Source organism: Macaca thibetana, chromosome 1 (assembly GCF_024542745.1).
Source record: "Macaca thibetana thibetana isolate TM-01 chromosome 1, ASM2454274v1, whole genome shotgun sequence".
Classification (NCBI taxonomy): Eukaryota; Metazoa; Chordata; class Mammalia; order Primates; family Cercopithecidae; genus Macaca; species Macaca thibetana.
The window spans coordinates 84,749,676-84,763,410 of NC_065578.1; the positions used below are offsets into that span (position 1 = coordinate 84,749,676).

Genomic DNA, 13,735 nt, shown 5'->3' on the forward strand with positions numbered 1-13,735 from the left:
GCGACTGAGCATGCCCAGAGCTCCGGGCGCCGGCCCGCGCGCAGCCCGCGCGCCCACTCCGGCGCTGGCGGGTCTCGCGCCAGCCTAGGCAGGAGTTGTGGCGGCGAGCGCCGCGCGAGGAGTGGGGCCAGGAGAGGCGGCCGGGGAAGCAGCAAGGGCAAGAAGTATGTTCAGGCGGGGGACCTCGGCGAAAAGCCACCCCTACCCAGACCTGGCGGTACCTGTGTTCTGTCGCAGGTGCACACCTCCCATCGTCCCCAGCGCGGAATTGGAGAGCCAGCCTCGGTCTGGACAGAGCGGCTGGAGGGCTTCATGGTTTTTGCCTGAACACTTTAAACTTTGCTTACTTACAAAGTCTAGTCCACTTTTGAAGAGCTATAATGGCTTACAGATTCTTCATTTTAAGCTTAAATCGCACGGGTCCCAGTTCTGTTTTCTGGCCTTACCTAAAGTACAAGTTTTTTTGTTGTTTTTTGTGTGTTTGCGTGTGTGTGTGTTTACACAAAACAGCATTTGCATATCTGAAAACAGTTCTAATTATCTATGCTGCCTAACACCATCCTCTACCCCCAACTCTAACCCCCTCCAGTCCTGGAGCCCAAACCACTGAAAAGTAACTAGTGATTTGGTTTCCAAGTCCTTTCAACATTCTGGTCAGCTTCCTTTTGATACACACCAATTTGCTTGTATCCTTTTAAAATCATAGCATCCGGAAAAGAAACAATTCTTCCTGTGTGGTCTGACCAGCACAGACTACAGCAGCACCCTTGTTCCAGATGCTGGGCCTCTATGAACACTGCCTAAGCCTGTATTCACTTTTTTGGTGGTCTAGGGCCAAGGCCCAGGCTCCAGCCTTCTTGCCAGAACTCTGATCCCAGCTTTTAGGAAACTGGATTTCTAGGAGCAGGTCTGTCTGAGCATCCTAGAATGGTTGCCCCAGTTGAGCCCGGAGATGTGATCTGCCTTCTCTCCCCTCCCACAAGGGTGGTGTGAATTTATAAATGAGCTTCAAAATTCTCAGCTTCACATTTTAGTTTTTTTGTCTGTTTTTTTTTTGTTGTTTTGTTTTGACGGAATTTCACTCTTGTTGCCCAGGCTGGAGTGCAGTGGTGTCATCTCGGCTCACTTCAACCTCCGCTTCCCCAGTTCAAGCAATTCTCGTGCCTCAGCCTCCTGAGTAGCTGGGACTACAGGTGCGCGCCACTACTCCCGGCTAATTTGTATTTTTAGCAGAGACAGCGTTTCACCATGTTGGCGAGGCTGGTCTCGAACTCCTGACCTCAGGTGATCCACCCGCCTTGGCCTCCCAAAGTGCTGGGATTACAGGCATGAGCTACCACGCCCTGCCGAAATTTGAGTCTTAAGGACAGCTCTGACACTGATGTTGGGAAGTGGGACCAAAAGTAAAATAACAAACCTTTAAGATCTACTAGGTAGTACTTCTAAAGCAAAATTCTTGGGGGATCCAGGCAGCCACAATAGACCCAGTTTAGCGTCAGAAATCACTTAATGGTGTCCTCAGATGGAGGATTCCCATCAAAGTTACAGGTGAAAGTTGATCTTAAGTTTACCCAGGTTAAATATAAAATTTATTTATTTTTAAATTAGTTTACTATTTATTCTTTTTTATTTTTTATTTTTTTTTTGAGATGGAGTTTCGCTTTTGTTTCCCAGGCTGGAGTGCAATGACGCGATCTCAGCTCACTGCAACCTCTGCCTCCTGGGTTCAAGCGATCCTCCTGCCTCAGCCTCTCGAGTAGCTGGGATTACAGGCACGTGCAACTACACCTGCCTAATTTTGTATTTTTAGTAGAGACAGAGTTTCTCCATGTTGGTCAGGTTAGTCTCAAACTCCTGAACTCAGGTGATCCGCCCGCCTCGGCCTCCCAAAGTGCTGGGATTACAGGCGTGAGCCACTGCACCCAGCTTATTTACTCTTATTATATATTGTTTATTTATTTAGCTCCCAGGTTAAATAAAGTATAGGACTTCATTCTGCCCTTTACTGCAGACTTTACCAGACATTGAGGCTCCGTATGTCTCTAACTGGCCACCATCTAGCAATCTTCATTCATGCCTGTGCCTTGTTGGACCTGAAAACTTCACTTACCACTCAGTGCCCTGAGTCTAACTATGAACAGGGCTCTGTGTACCACTCTGGGCTCATGTCAATCTAGCAGCCAATTAAAACTTGATGTTAGCCATGTCTTTCAGTACTGAAATTGGGTAGGTGTTCTTTTAAAATCTAATTTTGTAGTTATCCCTGTTAAATGTTATTTACTTCTTTCTAACTTGTCTAGTTTTGATTCTGTTATCTCGTGCATTACTTATTACTTCTAATTTGTGCCATCTGAAATTTGATAAGCATGCCTTCTGTCTTCTCTAAGCAGTTGTCAAAAAGTGTTAGAATGTATATATTAGTAAAAAAGAATAATAAAATTACCAAATCCAGTAGATTATAGTTTACATGCTTTTACACTTCAGCAATGAAGGACTGTTTTTAGGAAAATGGACTTTATTGAGCTTAATACATTGATATGTTCATTTTTCCCATGAATATTTATTGAAAATTCCCAAGGCACATCACCATGTTATGCACTTCAGAGTCACAAAAGAAGGAAGCACAAAGACATGATCCTGACCTTGAAGAGCTCACAATCTCACTAGGAAAACAAGACATCCAGCATTGGAGCTGGGGTAAGTGCGCATGAGAGGTATACATAACAAAGTGCTACGGGAAGGTGAGAGAAAGAGAGATCTCTATGGTGGGTGGGAGTGGAAGAAAGCTGCTTGAAGGTGATTGGACCTGGTTTAGGCCTTGAATAATTTTTGGATGTGAGTAACTGAAGGAGAGAATGAGAATTCTAAGGGAAAGGCATTTTCAAAGGACAGTAGGTAGATCAATTTACATATCTATAGGAGCTGTAACAAAACAACTCCAACACATATAATGGCACAAAGTTGATAGAAGCTTATCTCTTATTCACTTAAAGTCTAACACAGATGTTCCTGATTGGTTCTCAACTCTTTTTTCCAAGCAATATTCAGGGATCCAGCTTTCTTCTATTTTGTGGCTCCAACTCTTCTACATGTGGCATCCAAGTTTTCCATGCTCACTGTATTAGTCAGGTCTCCTGCTGTGAATAAAGACATACCCAAGCCTGGGTAATTTATAAAGGAAAGAGGTTTAATAGATTTAGAATTCCACGTAGCTGGGGAGGCCTCACAATTATGGCAGAAGACGAAGGAAGAGCAAAGAGATGTCGTACATGGCGGCAGGCAAGACAGCTTGTGTAGGGGAACTCTCCTTTATTAAACCATCAGATCTCATGAGACTTATTCACTACCACGAGAACAGTACAGGAAAGATTCACTACGATGATTCAGTTACCTCCCACCTGGTCCCTCCTACAATACATGGGAATTATGGGAGCTACAGTTCAAGATGAGAGTTAGGTGGGGACACAGCCACCCCATATCACTCACCTTTCTCAAACTGGAAGAACAAGAAAGAATATACAGCCACCACATGTGAAAGGCTTAATGGGTCAGGCCTAGAAGGAATGCATATCACCTCTGCTCCCATTCTTCTGTCTAAAATTCTGCCACCCTGCTACAATAACCTTGAGGGAGGACTGGAAAATACAGTCTGCTGTATTTTTCTTTATTAGAAAGAAAAGAAAACACAAGGCTGGGGAAACAGCTGACTGGTGTCTGTCCCCAGAGAACTGTGGGGAAAATGGAAAACAAAAGTGGGAAAGTGGGCTAAACCTTCATCAAATGAGCTGTGGAGAGGCATATGTTGTGGAAATTAAGAGCATAGCTTCTAGAGCCAGACTGTAGTGAAAGCTTGGCTCTACTATTTCCTTGTTTTATGATCTTAGGCATGTTACTCTTTTCCTCAGTTTCATCGTCATCTATAAATGAGGAGTAATGAACACATTATCATAGAGTCATTATAAATGTTAATATTGCAAAATGCTTACAAAGTGCATAGAATAGTAACTAGAGCCTAATAGATGGTCAGTAAATATTATCCATTGAGAGGTTTTGAACAGAAGGCTTTGCACGTGATTTCCTACCAAAGGCCAAACCACACATGCACATTCACTGAATTATCAGAGTCATATATCTGCTTGAAGGTATGCTTTCCAGTAGAACTAGTGGCCTTCCTAGGTTGACAGACCAAATCTCACCCACAAGTGTAATCATAGATTCAATAAATATTTATTGAACCCTTGCCAGGTATTGTGCTAGGCACTGGGGATGTAATTATGAATTATAATGTATGGCTTATGGTCAAATTGTTCCTTTTGCGCTTCTGGACATTTCAAGAGCTTTATAAGCAATTTCCTTTAAATTCCCTCTGTTTGACATACCTAAAGCTATTTCTGTTCTGGTTGGATGTTGATTAACACAGGGGCAAGTTTTCTTTTCCATTGATAATATTGCTGGTATCTTGCCTTATTTGAAGTCAATTTTAGATAACAAGTATCTGAAGATTAAAACAGGCATTCCTGTCTTACTCTTTTCTTACTCCATTTTAGCAGATACAAAATTTACTTTCATAGGAGACAGGTGCTTTGAGGTGGGGGTGTGTATTAGTCTGTTTTCACGCTGCTGATAGAGACATACCCAAGACTGGGTAATTTATAAAGAAAAAGAGATTTAATGGACTCACAGTTCCATGTGACTGGGGAGGCCTTACAATCATGGTGGAAGGCAAAAGGCACATCTTACATGGCCACAAGGCAAGAGAGAAAATGAGAATCAAGTGAAAGGGGTTTCCTCTTAGAAAACCCCCACACCTTGTAAGACTTATTCAGTACCACGAGAACAACATGAGGGAAACTGCCCCACATGATTCAATTATCTCCCACTGGTTCCCTCCCACAACATGTGAGAATTATGGGAGCTACAATTCAAGATGAGATTTGGGTGGGGACACAGCCAAACCATATCAAGGTGGGAATTCTCAAAGAGAAGGAGGGCTCAAGAGTGTCCTTGTCCATCCTAAGTGCTAGAAATATTGGACCAAGTAAGTACCATAAATCTACAATTTGACACTAAGTCCTGAGTGTTTTAACATAATTATTACATAAATATTTACTGTGAAAGAAGCCCATTGCTGCAGATTACCTTTTATATCCAAGGAGTGAGTGGTGTTTGGTTGAATGGGCAGACAGTGAGTTACAGACCCCGAGAGGGTTCCACGGTAACCAGGACTCTGGTTCCTAAAATCAAGACACATAGCCTCCTAATCTCAGTTTCTCCTACTTTCATCTGGGGTTTCGTTCATTAAAGAAACATTTACTAAGCATCTACAGTATGTATGGTAGAGGAATACATAAAAGCAGTGGATAAAGCATGGGTTTTGAGTCAGACAAGCCTGAATTTGATTCCTGGCCCTCCTACATTCTGGCTGTATCACCTTAGTGTACCCAAGACCCGTGTTTCACCATTTTCTTTCTTGCTTGAAGCTATAGAGGACTGATCTTCATGGACTTCATCACCTGACATCCCATTTTTGTTGGTTTTGGTGAATGGGATATACTTACAGGAGACTGGAGGACAAGAGGGGAGAGAGATTGGGGTATTTATTTCTCTGGCTCCCTTCCTGCTTTTTCATGGTTGTAGCAACAGCTCCATCCTTCTACAATCATAGCTTCTGCTGGTGGCCCCTCTTCCATGGTTCCAGCTCTCAGCTGGGTTCTGGTAATGCTGTTGCCTTCCATTATTCCATCTAGGGGTGGTATTGGCTTCTCGTGTTTGCTAGTCCCTGGGTGCCTCAGTGTTCCTCGTTGGTTCTCTTTACCTGCCCACACCTCTAAAAACATTCCTTTTATTAAACATGGTCTTCAGAATTGTTTAAGTATGCCATTTGTTTTTTTACCAGGGCCCTCACTTATAACTCACTTGTTATGTACATATATGTGTATACGTGTGCACACACATTGTCTTGAATTGGTGTGTAAAGTGGGAGTTATAATACCTTTTTCTCAGAGTTTTGAGGCTGAAATGTGACTGCATATACAAGGAATCTGAGCATTGCTTCTAGGACACAGTAAGTACTCAATTGTGATAGCCACTAATATTAACAGTTATTGTGCCCTTGTGCCAGGCATTGTATTCATTATGGAGTATCCATCTGCCTCTATATAAAATGCCTATTTTCACCACTTAAAATACCCAAGTCCTTCAAATGAGATAACATAAAGTGCCCACAACAGTGATAGGGACACTGCAAGCTCTCAGTGCTTTCTGCACTTCAAAGTTCAGCCTTCTCTGGTCCCCACCTCTTCCTGTGCAAGCAACACATTCCTTTTCTGAATTTCTGTAGCTCTTTCTGTGTTCCTCTGTTGGGGCTCAGAAAACAATGCCCCAAAACGAAGGCCTCAGAAGCAGCCTCAGAGGTGTAGGTTTGTTCTCTGACCTTCTCCTGCCCTTCTGTCTCTCAGTCCCATGCCCCACTGAGGCTAGGCTCAGAAACTAGAATCCCTCTTCCCCGAGGCGGGTCATAGAAACCAAAATGCCTTTTTTCCCCAAAGCCAGACATAAAACCTAAAAATATTACTCCAGTTTTCCTTCTGCCCTATTTCTGTGAAAAGTGGCCATAAAGAAATTATCTGACATACCTTGTTTGTAGATCATAAGACCCCCATTCCAGAGAAGGTCCTGTCCCACCCCCAGAAGGAAGGAATGCTGCTCAGACAGGCGAAGGAGAATCCAGGCAGACAGACCTGGCTGGGTTTCCTCGCTCAGTTTGTTGGCATTAGATCATACCCTTTTGGTCCACTCATATTTCTACATGGCTGTCCATACTTTGTTAAACCTAAGCATAAAATAGGTCAATTTCTCCTGTGTCTTTGAGTCTTCATTCTGAAGGCTCCCATGTGTACACCCTAAATAAATTTATATGCCTTTTCTCTTATTAATCTGCCTTTTGAGAGTTGATTTTTCAATGAAACTTCAAAGGGCCCTTGGTCCCCACACCACTCTTATGCTGTTTATTACTTTCTCCTAGCACAGTGTAATAACCCATGGATGCCAGAGTCATCTACCTCATTACAATGACATTAGGGGCTAATGAGATAACCAAAATATCCTGAAAAGTTCTAAGTACTATATAAATATGTTGAATTTTAACAAGTTTGTGATGTATTATGATGATAAGCAGAGGTGAGTGTTGCTCCAAGCTTTTTTTTTAGATTCAGTGGGTACATGTGCAAGTTTGTGACATGGATACGTTGCATAATGCTGAGGTTTGGGCTTCTACTGAACCCATCATCCAAATAGTGAAGACAGTACCCAATAGCAAGTTTTTCAGCCCTTCCCGCCTCCCCTCCTGCCTCTTTTTGGAGTTTGCAGTTTCTGTTGTTTTCATCTTTATGTCCATGGGTATTCATTGTTTAACTCCCACTTATAAGTGAGAACAGTATTGCAGTATTTGATTTTCTGTTTCTGCATTAATTCACTTAGGATAATGACCTCCAGCTGCATCCATGTTGTTGCAAAGGAAATGATTTCATTATTTTTATGGCTGTGTAGTATTCCATGGTGTATATGTACCACATTTTCTTTATCCAATACATCACTGATGGGCACCTAGGTTGATTCCATTACTTTGCTGTTGTGAGTGGTGCTGTGATAAATATATGAGTGGCAGTGTCTCTTTGGTAGAACAGTTTCTTTTCCTTTGGGTAGAAGTGGATTGCTGGGTCAAATGGTAGTTCCCCAAACTTTTATATCAGCTATTTTTTCAGTTTTTCAGAGCTTCTTGCAACATTATTTTTCCAGAAGTATGTTTATGATCATTTGATATTCAATATATATTTATGGGGGAAGAAATAGTTTGAGGGGAAAGACCTTTCAAATTCTGCTAAATCTAAATGTAGAAGAAAAGAAAAACATTTTTCTACAGTTAAAATTGTTATATATGTATATGTGTGTGTACACACACACACACACACAAACAGGGCTCTGACAACCCCCTTCATTGCCTTGTGAAATGAAGTTGCTTCATTTTCTTATGAAGCACAGAGAAATGCCAGTTTCACAATGCCAGGGAATCGCTGTATTTGCTTTTGTGATATTAACGCACAATGGTTTTAACATAGCATTGGTATATACATGTCCAAAGAATCGTTTGCTTCAGTGATGCTTCCCTCTCATGGCTTCTTTTCTTCTGCCAGTCTGTCTCTCTCCCTCTGCTTCTACTCCATTGCTTTTCCTCATTCTTTCCTTTAAATGATGGTATTTCCCAGAGTTCTCTAGCCTCCATCTCTTTTCTTCCAACTTTACATGCTCCCTGCTTTGGATGAGCGAATCTAGGCCCATGACTTCAAATACACCCCAGTGCCAACATGGCTCAAACCTTCATTTCTGGTCTTTTCCTGCCCAGCTTCAGAACTGCCTAAAAGGCATCCCTATTTGGCTGCTCCACAGGCACTCCAAAGTCGACATCCCAAAGCACAGCTCATCATGTCCTGCCCAGGATTGCTCCTTCCAATCCCTATTTCATTCATACTGGTAGTTGCTTAAGCCAGTAATCTGTGTTATCCTTTGCCTCACATTCTCCTTTACCTCCACATTTAATCAATCACCATGTTTTGACCAATCAATCTTCTTAAAATGATTCAAATCCACCCATGTCTCTTCATCCACTCAGCTACCACTTAGTCCAGAAAATAATTATTGGTTTCCTGGATTACTACAATAGCCATCTTATCCAAAGCGATCTTTCTAAACTGCAAATCTAACTGCCACTCTCTTGTCTAAATCCTCCAGTAGCGTCCCAGTATCCTCAGAATTAAGTCCACATGTTTTACCATAGCCCACCCAACACCCCACCCCCGTGATGTGGCCTCTGCCTACTTGCCATCCTCATTGTGATCTCATCCCTATTTTCTCTTACTTGGGCTTCTGTGCATGGTTTCCTATTTCCTGGAATGTGTGTGGCCCCATCTCTGCTTGGGTAATTCCTAATCCTCTTTAGACTCATTGAAGGCATCACTCCATTCAAGAAGACTTCCCTGGGTCCCCAGGTTGGATGAGATGCATCTGTATCCCTGTTTTGACTCCTATGACAAAGCACTGTTTAACTTGCTAATCCAACAAGCTCTTGGCAGACAGGCACATCTTTTTATTACTGGATCCTCAATTCAGGTGTGTAGAGAATGACTGAATTAAAGCAATAGATGGCATTCCTCTCTCCCCATTCTCATCAGCCCACTTTCATATGAATGGGTTTCGGTTCCTATAAAATAAGAAGGTTATACTAGGCCCCTTCCAGCTTTAAGAATCTATGATTCTGTTGCTCCCAATGCTTATAAATTGCTATGGGAGAGTGGAGAGTTCATGGTCACCGCTGTGTGATCTTGTACAACTTGCTTGACCTTTCTGAGCCTCAGACCCCTCATTTGAAAAATGAGGATAGTAATATCAATCTTACATAGTTCTTATGAGGACTAAATTAAATTAACTTAGACAACATATGAAATATGTTCTTCCTCTCCCTTCTGCTGAGGGAGCTGTTTGTTCAAAGGAGCCCTTTGTTCAAATGCTAGCTCCACTACTTACTATCTGTACAATCCTGGTCAATTAACTTCACATACAGAGCTTCTGTTTTTTTTATTTGTAAAACAAAGATTACACCTATATTATGATGTAATGAAGATTAATGAGACGATCCATGTAAAGCTTTGCAGCATGTAGATATAGCAAGTGCTCAACAAATGTTAGCCACTTCTGTGATCATGGAGGAGGAGAAGTGGGAGGAGGAGGGAAGAAGAAGAAAATAAGCAAAGCATAGCAATAGTTGACTTTCAACAAAGGTTACTCCCTTTCCTCTTTCCTATTGCATTCTTGGTTGGGGAAAGCTTCATTTACCCATTCGAGGGTCAAATCCCATTACAATAAAATTGTTGCCCAACTTCCCCCGCTGAATGGGAACCTTCTTATATTAAATTTTGGTAAGAATTTCCTACATTTTAAATAATTCAAGTTACTTAATTCGATATGTTTGACAACACAATAGGTGTAACTCGTAGAAACATAGATCATGTAAACACTGTCAGATTATTTCCCCACACTTTCTTTTCCTTACCAGCACCATTATAAAATTATAGAGGGGTTCCATATATCGGGACCTGCATCATGCAAAAGGTGGGGTGGGGTGGGGGTAGAGGTTCCAAACTTCTAGTGGGTTTATGGAGAAAGCCTCACTGTCCCTAGTACCTGAACTCTTACCTCTGAGGTGGTTGGGTTTTTTGTTTGTTTGTTTGTTTTGGTTTTGGTTTTTTTGAGACATGGTCTCGCTCTGTAACCCAGGATGGAGTGCAGTGGCACAATCTCAGCTCACTGCAACCTCCACCAGGCTCAAACAATTCTCCCACCTTAGCCTCCTGAGTAACTGGAACTAGAGTTGCACGCCACCACACCCAGGTAATTTTTGGTTTTGTTTTTGTGTTTTTATAGAGACAAGTTTTCGCCATATTGCCCAGGCTGGTCTCAAACTCCTGAACTCAAGCGATCTGTCTGCCTCAACCTCCCAAAGTGCTGGGATTACAGGCGTGAGCCACCATGTCCAGCCTCAAGGTAGTTGTTGCATGCTTCTTTATTTTGCCCTTCACCTACTTTCTCCTCTGAATTATCTTTCCTCAGCTCTTTCTTATCATGAATTTACGTTTCTTTCTCTTTGTTTCAGTTATTGTTGATGCACAAAAAACCACCCTGAAACCTAGTGGCTTAGAACAGTCATTTTGTTTGGCCCATGATTTGTGAATTAGGAATTGGGCGGGGGGGGAAGGCTTGTGTCTCTGATCCACATGGAGTCCATTGGGGCAGCTGAAGCTGGGAACCACTTTCCAGCTGACTTTCTCACTTACATCTCTGGTGCCTCAGTGTTGCTCAGCCTGACCTCCAGCTCACCCCCTCCACACAGGTCCCTTCTTCCAGAGCTTTTTTCTGTGGCTCAGGATTCTCACAGAATGGTGGTCTCAGAATAGTCTCATTTCTTGGTGGTTGGCTTCCTTCACGTGAGAAGTGGAAGCTGCGATGTTCTTTAGGGGCTATGCACATAGCTAACATGGCATGATTTCTGCTGTCCTGTACTGGTCAAAGCAGTCACAGGTCTGCCCATCAAAGGGAGGGGAACAGACACTTTCTCTTGATGGAAGGAGTGTCTATCATTAACCAGTCACACTCTTAGTATCAAGTTCTGTTATTCTTTCAATATAGTGTTTCAATAATATTTTCAGAAAAAATCTTTCAGTTTTTGAAATTTTGCTAATTTTTTTTCTGAATTAAAAACAGAGTCCATAACACAGATTTATTTACACAACTAGCACTAGTCACTGACTAGTAGTAGGTGCGAATACTGTTTAGCAGAGAGACAGCTATGAATCCAACCATCACTAAATACTCACAAACTAAGTGCTATAAAGGAAAAGGACTGGGTGCCACGAGCATGCATAATAACATAAATCCCATATGTCTGGGGGAGTAAAGGAAGGCTTTCCTGGAGAGGTGACTTCTGAGCTGAGAATTGAAAGATGAGTAGGTATTAATTAGGAGTGGAGAGAAATTGCCAAACTGAGCTGAGCATATGAGCAAAGGCGCAAGATGGGAGGGAATTTAGTATGTTGGAGGAAGGAAGAGAAAAATCTATGTGCTACAGCTGGAATGTCAGTGATATTGTTAACCTTGTTTTAAAGCTGAGGGTCAGCTCCTGGCTGAGAGCCCTGACACAGGTAAGGGCTCCACAAATATGTGCCTCCCCAATGATGGGGGGCCTGTCAATGATATGCATCTGCCCTCAGGTCTTTTCTATAGCCTTTACAACTAGAAGAGTGTCCCCTACAACCTCATGACATCTCACATGAGAAACATCCAGATTCAGAGAAGTCAGCATCGAAAACCAGCCGAAGAAAACATTATCTACGAAAATATAACACATCCTGGTGGTTATCATAGAGTGGAGTTAAAATGTAAATCAAGATTAACTCACGCCAAGATTATGCTACTCTTTAGAGATGATATATGACTCACACTACTATCTCTGCTACACTATATATAGTATTGTATACTATATATAGCAGAGATAGTATATGTATACATATATGTATATACTATCTCTACTATATATATATAGAAATATATATAGTATATTATGATGTGAAATTTTGATGTGAAACCTAGAAGAAAATGGTAATTTGTGTTCATACAGGTCACATATGTAGCTACTTGCTAAATTTTTCAGGGAATTTATTTAAACATCTCAACCATCAAATTAGTGTATGCATGAATAAAAAATGCTGTACAGATTGACTATCATTTACTGTATATGATATTTTATGCTTTTATTCCCTAGTATATGGGCTTCTATTCTCTGTTCAGTTTTTGTTATTTTAATATATTAACCATAATTGAAAAAAATTAATGATCTATGCTATCTGCCAACTCAAAAATCTCCTAATCTCAGTTTCTCCAACTTTCTTTCTAAAAAAGAATTTTAGAAAAGCCTTTAAAGAAAGAATTTTTCAAAAATATAGGGAAAAAAGAGAAAGGAAATTGCCTGGGAAAGCAAATTTTTCTTCTGTGAGAATGCTGACAGATAAACCATTTTGGAGAGAAATAGGCAAGAATATTATATAGAAAAATCAGATTCACTTTTATAGAAAACATGAGTTTCCACTAAAGACCATATCATAAGATATATCTTTAAAAAGAAAAGAGAAGTTTCCACTCTAACTTGGTTTTTGCCAAGAACGCTTTCTGACATCTTAATTAATTTTAGGAATTATCTGTATTATTCTGCTCTCAGGCTGCTAATGAAGATATACATGAGACGGGGTAGTTTACACAGGAAAGCAGTTTAATAGACTCACAGTTCCACATGGCTGAGGAGGCCTCACAATCATGGCAGAAGGCGAAGGAGGACCAAAGTCATATCTTACATGATGGCAGGCAAGAGAGCTTGTGCAGGGGGGAGTTCCCATTTATGAAACCATCAGATCTCATGAGACTTATTCACTAACAGAATGGGAAAAACCCACCCCCATGATTCAATAACTTCCCATCGGGTCCTTCTCACAACATATGGGGATTATGGGAACTACAATTCAAGATGACATTTGGGTGGGGACACAACCAAACCACATCATCATTCTTTCAGTTGTATCCTTCCTATTGTAACTTAATGTTTCTTGAATTTTATAATATTGTCTGTCTTATTGCACTAGTGTTCAGATCCTCATCAGAAGTGGTCATTGATGGGTAAGTTGGAGATCAGGGAATAGGTTTGGCATTGTCAGGGAAGACTAATGAATATCAACTGATAAAGAATGGGTTGTTAATATTATGGGGGATAGTCTATAGCATGTTACATTACTGTATAATGCTATATTCTATATAATTGTATATTACTTTACAATATTCTAGAAATATGGTGAAACTAATACATACTTTAAAAGAAATTATATTTTTATTGCCTTTTGAAAGTTAAAATTTAATTTTTATTTTACTTTATTTTGTATTTTGCTTTTAAAAGATTAATGATTTGCTATAGCCCAAGAGGTAGTAGGTGAAAGCTTAAAGTACTTAATAATCTGAGATTATTTTTCCTCCCTCCTGTTTTTCTTTTATAAAGACATCAGATGGAAATTAAATACTTAATTAAATTAAACAAATTAGGCACTAATATTACCACAATCGGGGTTTGCACTACTAATTGCTT

The 13,735-nt window shown here is 40.9% G+C and overlaps 1 long non-coding RNA gene across 1 annotated transcript in view; it reads right to left on the minus strand.

The window, feature by feature from the left end:
• Positions 1-1,652: 1,652 nt before the first annotated feature.
• The window catches only part of LOC126943460 (uncharacterized), a 48,426-nt gene continuing 36,343 nt past the window's right edge, over positions 1,653-13,735 (minus strand). The window contains exon 4 of the long non-coding RNA XR_007721761.1: positions 1,653-3,137. This is a non-coding gene — a long non-coding RNA (uncharacterized LOC126943460). The remainder of the gene's footprint in view (positions 3,138-13,735) is intronic.